The sequence below is a fragment of the Manacus vitellinus genome, unplaced genomic scaffold (assembly GCF_001715985.3).
Source record: "Manacus vitellinus isolate BGI_N305 unplaced genomic scaffold, ASM171598v3 scaffold_0_pilon, whole genome shotgun sequence".
Classification (NCBI taxonomy): Eukaryota; Metazoa; Chordata; class Aves; order Passeriformes; family Pipridae; genus Manacus; species Manacus vitellinus.
The window spans coordinates 42442969-42455596 of record NW_021938789.1 but is presented as its reverse complement, the minus strand read 5'-3'; positions in this window follow the sequence as shown (position 1 = coordinate 42455596).

Sequence of the window (12628 nt, the reverse complement as noted above, 5' to 3'; positions counted from 1 at the left end):
CTTCACATTTTACTTAGACACATTACCCTCTTGGGACATGTTGAAAAATTTCCTGGTGGGAATTGCTTCTGGGCGTACTGTTGATATTTATGTCTGTGAAATTTGGATGTTTTGCACTCTGTAAACACAGACTTCTTTTAAAGTCAAACAGTCTGAGAAATATAATTGCATTATATTATTTGATGACAACAATGATACATGATTTTGACTTTTCTTATTAATGCAGTACTTTTTTTGCCAATGAAAGGAAAGTCATGGGAAGTGTACTATCTTGGTCAAAGATCTTTCATATGATTACAGTTCATCCTTAGTAAAACCCAAGGGTGACCATCAGGATAGAAGAGGATGTGGGTTATTTTGAATAGCTTCTTTATATACCATTTGTCTATGTGACTGTTGATATTCTAGGCATGAAGGGTTAATCTAGCCCCAGCATGATCAGACATCTGCAGGAAGGCAGACTATACTTAATCTAATCACTGAAATATTTAGTCAGCAGGTTCAGACACTAGAACATATTTTTCTCCTGAGTCTAAAAGACGGCATCCAGGATAGAAGAGAAACAGGACTATATAGCTTCATGAAAACAAAGTTTGCTGACTGGCTGAATCAGTCTTATCTGCTGTAACTAACAGAGAAGACAGGAGAATGATAAAACCCCAGGGGAAGGGCAGGAGGAGACATACCTTTTGCTCCTTAAAAATAAAGTTCTTTGCAGCAAAGGGGACTCAATAACTAGAGATGATGTTTGAAGAGAAGTGCACCTTGTGTTGCTGTGGAAGATACAAAAGACTCTCAGGAGAGGTTAGGCAACCAAGATGGAGTCCTGCGCTTGTGTTTCAGATGCACGGAGCAGCAATGATAGGTATGTCTCACATGGTGCAGAGCTACCAAGGGGGTGCTGACATGAATTAGGTTGTCCACATGCCACAAGATAAGGCCATACAGAGATGCTAGCTGAAGTGCTGGAAGCAGCACAGCTACATCAGCTTGGTGCCATGGAGATATAAAAACTTGCTTAGTATTAGTTTAGGTACAATGTTCACTGTACTGTGCTCCTTCAAGTCCTGAAAATAAGTCACTTGGTGATACCTAGATCTTACTTGTGCTGTGTAGCATAGCCTGGGTATTTTATTTCATTTGTGAGTAAAGTGGTTGAGGTTGAGCATTTCTTTTAGACAAATTAGGTGTAAGGAAGCAGGAAGGTAGAGTTGAGGCAAGAGCATCTATGGACTGTGGGGGAGTCTTGGAAAGATGTGCCTTAAGCTCTTGAGGAGCCTGACAGGGGAAAGAAAGAACATGATTGCTGGAGTCTGGAGAATGCTTTCAGGCCAGATGTAGTTTACCTGTATGAAAAGTCCTCCCAGCCAGAGCAGTAGGAAGCAAAACTGAGGTCCAATACCAAAATATGCTGACTGTTCGCAGAACAATCTCTGTCAGTGTTGGGATAATTTTCTTCTATTTTTTTAGAAGCATCATTTAGCTGTTGTTATCTCTTTGCCCTGTTTCAAGTTTTGCAAGGGAAGTTAGATCCTTATGCAGATTCCCATAGATAACAATAAAAATCAGCAGTGTATGTCAGTGAACCCCTGACCAAATGCAAGTTTTTTCCTGCAACATTAATTTCTGGATTTACTCAAGAAATTAGTTTTTTATTCCTTCTTTTATATTTTAAAAAAAATTATGTATGTTCACTTGCTTGCAGTTAGTAGCATGACAATAATAAACCATTAAAAGAAGGATAGGGACTTTGCAGATGAGCTCAGGAAACTCTTGCTGCTCATCGGGGACTGGGCAGCAGTGACTGTGAGGGAAGCTGAGGAAGCTCTGGCAGAGCAGGTGTGGTGAGGAAATGTGGAGTTAGACAGGAAGGGATAAATGGGAGGGAGGGAGGGAGGGAAGCCAGCTGTATCCTGGGATTTGTAGGTGGTGACAAGAAAGCTGTATTTGCCTGACAGTAGAGAGTGAGCAAGTGGGACATCTGTCATCCCTACTTTTCAGCTCTGTGGAAAATACTGTTAGAGCTTCAAAATGACATGATCAAATACCATGTTTCAGTGAGGATCATGGTCTACCTTAATCCCATGCATGATCTTTGCCTTTTGCCCCTGGTTTGTTAATTCACTCAGCTGTTTTGTGCACAGTTATCGGACATGTAAGAGCCAGACCAGCATTTCTGATCGTTATCAAGGATGATACTTTGAGCTCTAAAGCAGTCACATACGTGAGTAAAAGGCTTGCAATTTGTACAATTTATTAGCTACTCTTTTCCAAAGCATGAAAATCAATGAAGCTTTATAACCCTGTTGCAAATAGGGAAAGAGAGAGTTTTAGCTGATGGAGACAGCAATTGCAATGAAATATGCATTATGAACCCATGAGCATGTTCCTTTATCACAGAATACTGTTGGGAAATGCATTAACTGTTAACCACCAGTTAACTGGCAGGTCAGGCAGACAACCCAAATGTAAAGGTCTGTTACCCGTTACAGCAACTGTAGGTATGACAGCTCAACTGGGAAGCTGGCACAAATCAGCAAGATCTTGTCAGTGAGCTTCCCCTGCTGCCATCTGTTTTCTAGTGATTTGGAGAAGAGCATCCTTTGGTCTCTGGAAATACTAGAATGATCAGCAGTTACTCTCATGAATACTCAATCAAAGCAAATGAGTCTTTCCAATGAATGAGTATAAACTCTCTGTGCATCCACTTAAAAAAAAATCTAGTGCTATAAAATATGACTATGAAATGTAGGGGAAAGAGCAGTTAGTTGTATTTCAAGTGTCCACTGTTAGGCTATGGTTTATGAAAAAGGACTTAAATTCCTCAAAGAAGGGACGAATTAAAAAGAAGGATAATGAATAAAAGTAAAGAGTTTTGCTTGGGAAAATTATTAGCAACTCATTAAAACACCTGAAAGGCAAAATAAGTTGATTTTGCTTTTTAATAAATTATGTGAAAAAGTTTTCAAAATTAAGCATTGCTTTGAGTATAATTGAATGTGTTTTGGAAGTGGAAGGAAAGGGAAGTATGGAGATGTGCTCAAAGGAATCCGAGTCTTGTCCACTGAGCTTTCAAAAATTGTCAAAATCTGGGGGTAATGTATGAGACCACAGACTGAAAAAGTGGCAAGATAGAAGTATTTCTAGTCATACCAGAAAAAACTCTACTTTTGGCAAATAGTAAAAGTAAAGTTTCAGAAAATGTCCAAGCCAGTCTAACAGTGTGCTGCTTTTTTAGTTTATTTCTGCAGTTTTCTGAATCCTCAGTGAGTTTATTCAAGCCAAAAGAGCAGAAAACTAAACTATAAAAAAAGAGTGATTCATTTTGTGCCAACTAAGCTTTCTGACCTGGTTCTCCACTGCATCAGATGGGTGCCCATGCTGGCCAAGGGGAAGGGCGGGAAGACACAGCCAAGGGTCAGAGGAGGTGGAACCATTGTTTTGAGCAGCAACTAGCTATTCAGTAAGGTATGGTTTTACAGTATGCTGAAGCCAAAATTAACTCAAATACTATACAAAGAGGAGATTCAAAATTATGGGGTTTGTCCAAGTGATAGGAACCTCTGTGATCTTTTTCTTCTGAGTTGTTGCATATAAAAAGGAATGCATTTAATATTTCAGGTCAGAATAGTCACAGAAAATTGAAATAGAAAACAAAACATTTTTGAAGTGAAATGAAGAGGATGTGGAAACATGAATTCAGACATACATCAGAAATCAGGAGAAAGGGTCCAAATCTGTTGTTTTACTTTTAGATAGACCGCAATATTTTAAATAAATAAAAAAGCCAGAGCCTTACTTACTTACAAATGGCAGCAATTATCCAGCTTCTACCAAGATTTTTTTTATTCTGTGAACCAGGCCACCAAACACTGGTAGTCAGTGCTTTGGTTCCAGTTTGATATTGCAGTTGGCATACAGGTAAAACTCCTAGGGGGTTTAGGTGGCAACCCTCCAGAAGGGAATGACAAAATAATTCAAACATCTCCCCATTTGTCATGTCATTCCTCCTCTGGATGTCTTTTTGGGGTCCAATGTGTATGTGGAATGATCCATGGTGGCATGGGGGGTAAGAAATTGCTTTTTCTTGTTAAATACATGTGATGATTCCACAAGTGGCTTGATCTGTCTTTACTAGGCAAAATACCCAAGAAATTCACTAAGTATTTTGCCTGAAAAAAGACTGGAGAACAGGGCCTAGACTGTGAATTCAGTCCCTGCATCACCTGTGGATCAGTCACTCAAAGACTTAAATGGTAAGTCCGTTCATGGCCCCATGTGTATGGAGGGCAATTTTAGAAAGATCTTATACCATCCTAGCCTAATGGGAACCCAGCTTTGCTGCTATTTGAATTGAGGTAAGCCATGGCCCTTTCCTGTTTCTGTTGGGAAGTTCACCAGGCGTGTCACGAAAGGTTATCAGTGTAACCCAGCCCGCATTCATTGTGGGGTAAACCCAGTCAATTTCAAGTAGAGGAACAAAAGGTCAGAGCACTGCAAACCCAATACCGCTACCAGCATCTTGGGTTACAAGGTTACAGTACAGAGGAAGGAGGGGGTTGAAGTGTAGCCTAGTAAACACTCAGTCAGGTCTCAAAAATAGAAAGTGACATAGATTCTAACAGGAGAAATATGAAGCTACTGTATAGTACATATTCACCTGTCATTATCACTTACATATGCTGAGAGAGAGGGCAGCTGGCTCCAAACTTCTCTCCCAAGCGGAGAGATATTTTTAAATAAAGTTAATGCATTAAATTTAATATAATTTGGCAGCAGGAGAGACTCTGGAACTTTCATGAACATTTTGGAAATGCTTCACTTTGGATAACAGTATTTCATGGTCTCTCGTGTTGAGTCAATATTGTTCTAGCAGTTTACACTGGGCAAAACAGTGTATAAAAATGATAAAGCTCTTATTCTGATACAGTCAATTCATTTGAACAGTCTTTTGGTTAAACTACTGCACATTTCCTTTTCATTTGCTGTATGCCAGAAAGGTCTTTGAAGGCCTATCTTCAGTCTATATTCTTTGCTTCTTAGGAAACCTCTAAGTTGAACATAGTTCATTGCAAGTGAAATAACCGCGGTGCCATCTTTGATTCATGGGTATCTCCTCTTCTGCATCATCTGCAAAATTTTATGTAAGACAACAGCTTATTTACTGTCGTCTGATATAAGCGTAGAAGAAAGACTCCAGCTGGGATATGTACACTGCTATTGCAAGTTATATTGGAAATAAATAATGCAGGCATAGATACTAATGCAGCAGTAATAAAGGTAGTTAGAAATTCTCACTTTACCTTTGAAAAGAAAATAGAAGACAACAAGGTAGGGAGGTTGGCCAAAAGACTCTATCAGCTGTTAGTTTGTGTAAGCCAGAGTCCTATTAGTCTCCAGCTACGCTTCTGAGTCAGCTTGCTGGATTAGCTGAAGTGCCAGATCCTGCTTTGCTGGAGTGCCAGATCCTGCTTTGTCTCTCAGTGCATGTCAACATTGGAACAAGCCATAAAAAAGCAGGCTCTGTTTCACAAATACCTCCAAGGATTTCAAAACTTTTGAAATCTTCTGAAACCTCTAATCAGGCATGACTTTGTTGAAACCTCTGCTTGCAGAGTGAAAAGGTCAGTCTCTGTATTTAAGTTTTTCTCTTTTATGTACACTGGACTTGCAAAATCTAGTAAAAAATGTCAAAACTGATCATTTGAACAAATGTGTTTGATTTGACGAAGAAGTTTCTGAAGCAAAATCTGTTCATTAAACAGACTCAGTGTAGTTTCACTCCAATACTAAGGTAGCTAAGAGGAATGGGTCTCTCACTCAAAGTCTCACGCACAGAATAGGATTTTTTTAATCATTCCTTCTCGCTACATCTCAGTCTCACATGCCTCTGTGGGCCTGGAAGTGGTTGCATGGTTTTCCAACTATATTGATCCTAAATGTTATTGGCAGTTCATTCCTGCATAAGGGCTGTTAGTGTACCTCTGTCCTGTACTGTAGAACTATTTATTTGATTCTTTTCAGACAAATCGTGGATTTTTACTCTCCTGATAACCACATTCCTTGTACCTGGAAGGAGTGTAGCATCCTGGTGCTGCCAATACATTCCCATGTATCTAGGAAAATTCTTGGGTATTTTTGTAGGAAGGCTGCTATGATTCTGAATAAAGAGCGATTGTAGCTTCCCTGTCTTAAAATCAGGCTAACTGTTTTAGATAACCTAAACCAAATTACAGTAATTCTCCTTTAAGTGCTTTAAAGTTTTATTATCTCCTTGTAGTTTACATCCAATCTAATGCAGTGCAAACAGTGCTGAATTGGGCTTCCAAGAGACATGCAGACACACTGTGCAAGTTATATAATTTAGGAAACCATGGTATTTGTGTATGTTTGCCATGCCAGCCTCTGAAAACAAAACCATCTCTTCTTATTTTGGTATCCATAACCAAAGTACAAATTGGGCTTTGCCAGTGTGTTACAGAGACTGACATTTACCAATGATTACTCTTTGTATTATAGTAACAGTTAATTTTTGTGGGAGCCATAAGCCTGGATCAGGTTTTTAATGTTCCAGGTACTATATAGCTAAACACCAAAGTGACAGTTCCCTAGAAACTTTCAATGAAACTAAGTAAAGCAATTCAGTAGCCACTTGATATTATACTGACAAACCATATAGAAATTCATAGGAGCATAGGATCAGAAAATACAGTTAGGATTACCTGGTTTGATTTATTAATACATTCAGGCCCACATCATGCCTGTAACCTGCAGCTAAACTGGAGCATTTATTTGAAAGAGCTGGAAAATAAAGGGAGTTAGGCTGGAGATGCAACAGAGAAAGGAACTGGAATTAGCATTGGTCACAGTAATACAGCTTTGAGTGGACAGACATGATAGATAGATAGAAAGATAGACAAATAGATGGATGATGTCAGTTTTGTTTGGCAACTGGGCTTAGAAAGATAAGCTGTAAGTCAGCAGAAGGTAATTCTGTATCTCAGGACCCACCATAACAAATGTTGCATTCAGATACTTGTTTTAAAAAGAGAAAGGAGGAACAGGGAAAGATCAGAGGCAAAAATTGCAGCAGGTCAGTTCTGGAGTAAGTCTGACAAAACAGGATCAATTTAGCAGTAAGACAAGTAGGTGATACAAACCATAATTGATAGAAATCCACATATAGTAATTTATTTATATATTTATAGCCCTGGTTCACAATAATGTTCACCTTTTCCACACTGTTTATTAATTTCCTCAGTCATCAAAGACACAAGAAGGGACACCCTTTAAATACAGGTAAAGAGTGTTTATTTTGCCTTTTTAAAATATTATTGACTAAGCTACCTGGTAGTGTTAATAGTAACTAGCTACAAACAAATGATTACTCATGGTTGATGTAATTTGTCCTACCAGGTCGCTCAAGGTTCAGGAAGGAATTAAAGATCAAGCAAAAAAACTTGCAATAGCTAAATGCAACAAAGCAACTAAATGATAGCTTATGGGAATTCTGTTTAAGTCATGCTCTCACCACCTCTACAGGGTGTATTTGCTGGCCACTGCTCCCTCTGCCCTCTGGTTAGCCTGAACCATACATAACCCAGGAAAAGAGCCGGCTTTAGTGATTACAGATTCCATGAAATTCTTGCATGAGCAGAGTCAAAAGCTTGTTGCTCCTGAAGGGCACAGGTGTCACTGAACCTTTGCAGTCCCAAGATGGTTCAAGAACTTATGAATCAGGGAGGTGAAAAACAAAGAGCAATGTCAGTCATTTTAGGCAACTTGTTTCAGATGTTACTAGTTATCTAATATGTGCTCAAAACCCCCTGATTCCTGCATTATACAGATGATGTGTAGTGTTTCTTGCACATCATTTTATGTTTATTTTCCCTATCCTTGGGGCCTTTGCAATATAAAAACAAAGAAGTCACATACCCATAGCTTAGAAAATATCCTCTCTGTCTTTCAGTCCAACATTGTTCCTGTTACACAGTCAATGCACAGTCACTAATTCTATAAGCCTACTAGGATGTTATATCACTTATTATGAAAGCCTGTGATGAAGGTGACTCAACACAGTAAGCAGGTTATCCTGTTGCATAATTTGCTTTATAGTAAAAGTAGATGTGGGCTCAACTAACAAAGTTTGCTTTGAGATCCACATTTTTCTGAGACTCAGATTCACTTAAGTAATTCAAAATGTAATTCTACTCCCCTCCCCTTCCACTTCCCTCCCCTCCCCATTCCCTTTCCCTTTCCCTTTCCCTGTTTCCCTTTCCCTTTCCTTTTCCCTTTCCATTTCCCTTTCCCTTTTTCTTCTCTCTTCTCTTCCTAAAAACACCCTAAAATTCGCATACAAACCAGATATTTCCTTCTGTGCCCTAGGTAATTCTGCCCTGAGTTGCTCCTTTTGGGAATGTAACTGGCCACAGTGGAGGAAATGAGATTCGGTTGGGTGCAGGAGGAGGACTCTGGGGATCAATTCCTGGAGCTTCATTACCCAAAAGCTTTGTGCATGGCTGCTTCACTGAAGGTCAGGAAAGTGTCCTGGACAGTGCTTATCAGCTGGGGCTGCCTCTTTCACTCTTGTGCCCACCAATACAAAATTGAAACATCACATGTAGCAAAACATAATCCTCTGGGCTTCAGAGTGCTGGAACTATAGTGGGAAACAGAGGATGGGGAGGAGAAGGGAACCCATGTGGCAAGCAGAAATATAAGTGGTGGAGGCTCAGAAGGTATGGGGGGGGACATCAGAAAGGGGGAGAGGTAGCAGCAGTAGGGCTTCTTCCTCCCGTTTTGTCTCTGTCTAAAGAAAGTTACACTTGATTTATCTAGAGTATAAGCTACTATAAATATCCCTCAGTCACTGCAGCCGAGAGAGGAGAAGTTGAGATGTATGAGTAGGGCAATATGAATGTGATGAAAGTCTCTAATCAGATATGGCATGCAAAGGGGGATTCCTTTTTCCAGACAAAAGGTAAACATAATTTCTCAGGCACTTACAATTGCTTATTTGACAGAAATTGATGCTTGGAACTAAGTGGATCCAGCATGATGCTTGTTTACAAGTCAACCTGATAATTCTTTCAACCAGCTTTTTTAATTTTTGATGATACTTAATTTTTATGTTATATGAGTGCAAGTTAGCATAATCTGAGAATATGTGAACTGATGCAAACTGATGGACTGTAGGTTTGTACTTCAGGCTGTCTATGCACTTTGGTTGTAGAACACTTTGTGTTTTATACTGTTGTTTGAACGCATGAGACTGGGGATGCAGGACCCTAAATAGAGATACTGATCCAAGGCTGTTGTGACTGGCACAACTTCACTGAGGCCAGAAGCGCCACAGTAATTTATATCATCTGGGAATATGATACATTCTAACAATTTTAAGAGCTGACTAGCTTAATAGAGCTGATGAGCAAGCAGGAGCTTGATACATCCTTTCATGTGGAAAGCTCTGTGCAGTTCAAATATTTACATTCATGTTTCAGGATGGTCATGCACACTCTTCTCTCTGTCTCTCTTACTCTGCAAGATTGCTCCAGACCTTTGAAATGATTAGGTTCCTGAGGAAATGTGCTTCCCAAGCATTTTAAAAAAAGAACAGTCCTTGGAGGCAAGAAATGAATGCTGGACAAGTATCAAGACATTTCCCTGCAGCAATCATAAGCAATATAGATAGTCTCTCCTGATCTTAACACCTTGTTTCTTTTAGATTGATCCTACTATATATTACAAATTAGTGGAAGACCAGGAGAAGACCTCCTGCTCTTATTCCATGTCCCTGGGTTCAGCCTGTATCACACTTTGGCTGGGTACTTTTATGCAAATAAAGGATAGCACATATAGATTATTCAAAATACATTACAGTAGCTCCCTACCCGAGTAACACAGGATTTCAAGTGTTAACATATCTAGGTAAGTGTTATAACTGTTGTCACACACTGAGATTTTACGTGTCTTAAAATGGATTGTTTACTGCTGGCCATTTTGCATTCAGTACTGCTGGTGAAGCCTAGAGACACTTCTGCTAGAGATGCTGCATCTCTTCTGTTTCTAATTTTGTTGTCTTAAACTGAAAATTATCATCATTGGCATGTTCAAGGCAGTGAACACGCTTTGGGTATCATCTGCAGCAGCATTTTTCATCAGCAGAATCTGAGGATCACCTAAGCCCTGGTGTGGTGATTTATAGTTACATTTTTGCCAGAGCACTGAATGCCTCTGGTTGGCACCTGTGTGATACTGCCGTCTGACTCCCTAGCCTCAGGGCACATCATTCAGTACCAGATACTGGCTCTGTTCACCTCTGAAGCATTCTGGAGCCATGATTTGACACAGATGAGATGAATACACTTGATGACTGAATTTCTGTCAAATTCACTAAAGCACATCATAAAGAGTTTATGGACTCTATGCTATCTGCAGCAGGACAGTATATGCCTCATCTGGCATAACATCTGTCAAAATAAGCTTCCCCTCTCCCTGTCCCCAAAGTTTAATAAGCTGTCTCTCTGGCCCCAAAATTTAATAAGCTGTATATGTACTGAATCAGCTGTGTAGCTTGTGGCCACAGTGGTTTTGATCTGGTAGAAGCCAGCCTTAAACTGTCACATCAAATCCTGGCCCCAGGTGTATGCTTTGTGGTCAAGGGCGCAGTACTGAAAACTGGGCTTCCTGCCTAGCTAGCCCAGGGCTAAGATACAAACACTCATTCTATTCAGAGCATCAGCTTTTAGAATAGTGAGAACTAGAGCCAAAGGAAAGAAATACAGGGTACCTTGGATGATCTGAAGTAATCTATTGCCACTGCTTTGAATTTTTGTTGTGTTTACTTTTTATATGTATTTTTTGTTCAACAGTTTCATTTCCAATAGAAGGAGTAGCTGCATACACAGAGGGTGGAGTATTTCCTTTTTGACTTTAGGAGCCCCGTTGGAAGAGGCCTGTCATTCCATTCTACAAGGGTTAAATGTGGTGCTGGGAATAAGCATGCTTCTTTCTGTTTTCTCATGCAGACAAAAGGAGTAAAATGCTGTCTAAAGAGCCACCAACTGCTCATGTCATCATTGCTGTGTTTGGAGGCTCTGAAAGGCTATGGCAACCAAACTCTTGTGCAAGACTGTGGATACCTCTAAAAGCAATGTTATTGGATGCCATGGTGTTTCAGTGTGCAGCTGTAGTTTCCAAGCTGATCCTGCCCCTACCCCTTTCAGAGTTATTGAGACAGACTGCATAAGCAAACTACATAAGGGTCTTGGGCACTGTGGTCCTGAAATTCTGAACCTAAAGGTGCAAGCAGAAGCCTCGGATACCCTAAGATCATTAGTTGCAGTATTTGCTGTAGAAATCAAGGATGTCCATGGGAATTAATCAGTAAAAGATTCTCCAGAAGGACTCCCTTCTTTTTTTATTATTCTCTTTATCCTCACTGCAGAGCTGAATTAAATGTATGCCAAAAAACCTACAGAAAAGGGAAGAACAGTGAAAGACTATATCAAATTCAATTACATCTGAAAAAAGAGCTCTCAACTCTGATATGTGTCAGCTCCCAAATTCTTTCTTTCAGAGTGAATTATTCTAAAGTGGAATGAGGCAGACTGATTCCAAAACAGGTTTTCACACATGAGTTATTCTGCAATAGTTATTGCAATGTATGTGTACTCTGTCCTGGCCAGAATTAACTTTTCAAGTACAGACAAGCCATTCCATTAGAGTTGAGCAAATTACAAAAACATTTAATAAAGGTAATTAGTTATAAAATCTGCAATAACATTCGTAGTTCATTTAGGTTTTGCTTTTCACAAACATTTTGTTAGCTGGCACTAAACCTCCTATATTTTTCAAGCAATAGGGAACCTTGTCAGTTCTTCTGTGGCAGCGTTTGCCAAAGTATTTGTAGCAGAACTTTTGATATGCCTGATCTGAAAATTGTTAACAAATAGGCAACTCAGGGACCACTTGAAACTTAAATAATGAAATCTCTGTTAACAGTACTCATAGCATTACAGACGTAAATTATTCCTGAACAGCCTACTGGGTTATGTGAATGTTTACAATTTTCATAAAGGGAACACAAAGAGAACTGTCAAAGACAGAAGGTTGCACATCCCCATTTGCCCAGACTGTGGCCGTCACTAACTTCATTACCACATATTCGTCCTTCAGTGCACATTAGCTCTGATCTCTAAAGCAACAGGGTAATGACGTTCTCTGCGCATTTTCTGTCAAGTTTCAAATCAATGTTGAGTTTGTCATTGACATTTCAATGGCAAGCACACCTCCCTATTCAAAAGATGAATTTTGGCACTGTCTACTTTAGTTTATCCTTTTAAAAGTGCTTAAACATCAATGGTAGTATTTGGCTCTGCATGCATGATTTCTGGGCAACTACTCAAAACTTACTAAGCAATAATCTTTTTGTTTAATCATTCACTGCAAACATGTTACATAAAATGGACTGATAACAGAGTCACAAGACTCTTTTTTCCACTGGTATTTTACAAATTATGATACTTGAAAAACTTTTGTAAGACAGAGGGTACAAAATCAAATTTCCTACTGCTGTGAGAAACAAGAATTTTTTTCAAACCAGTGGAATTAGCTCTCCTCAAGTCAC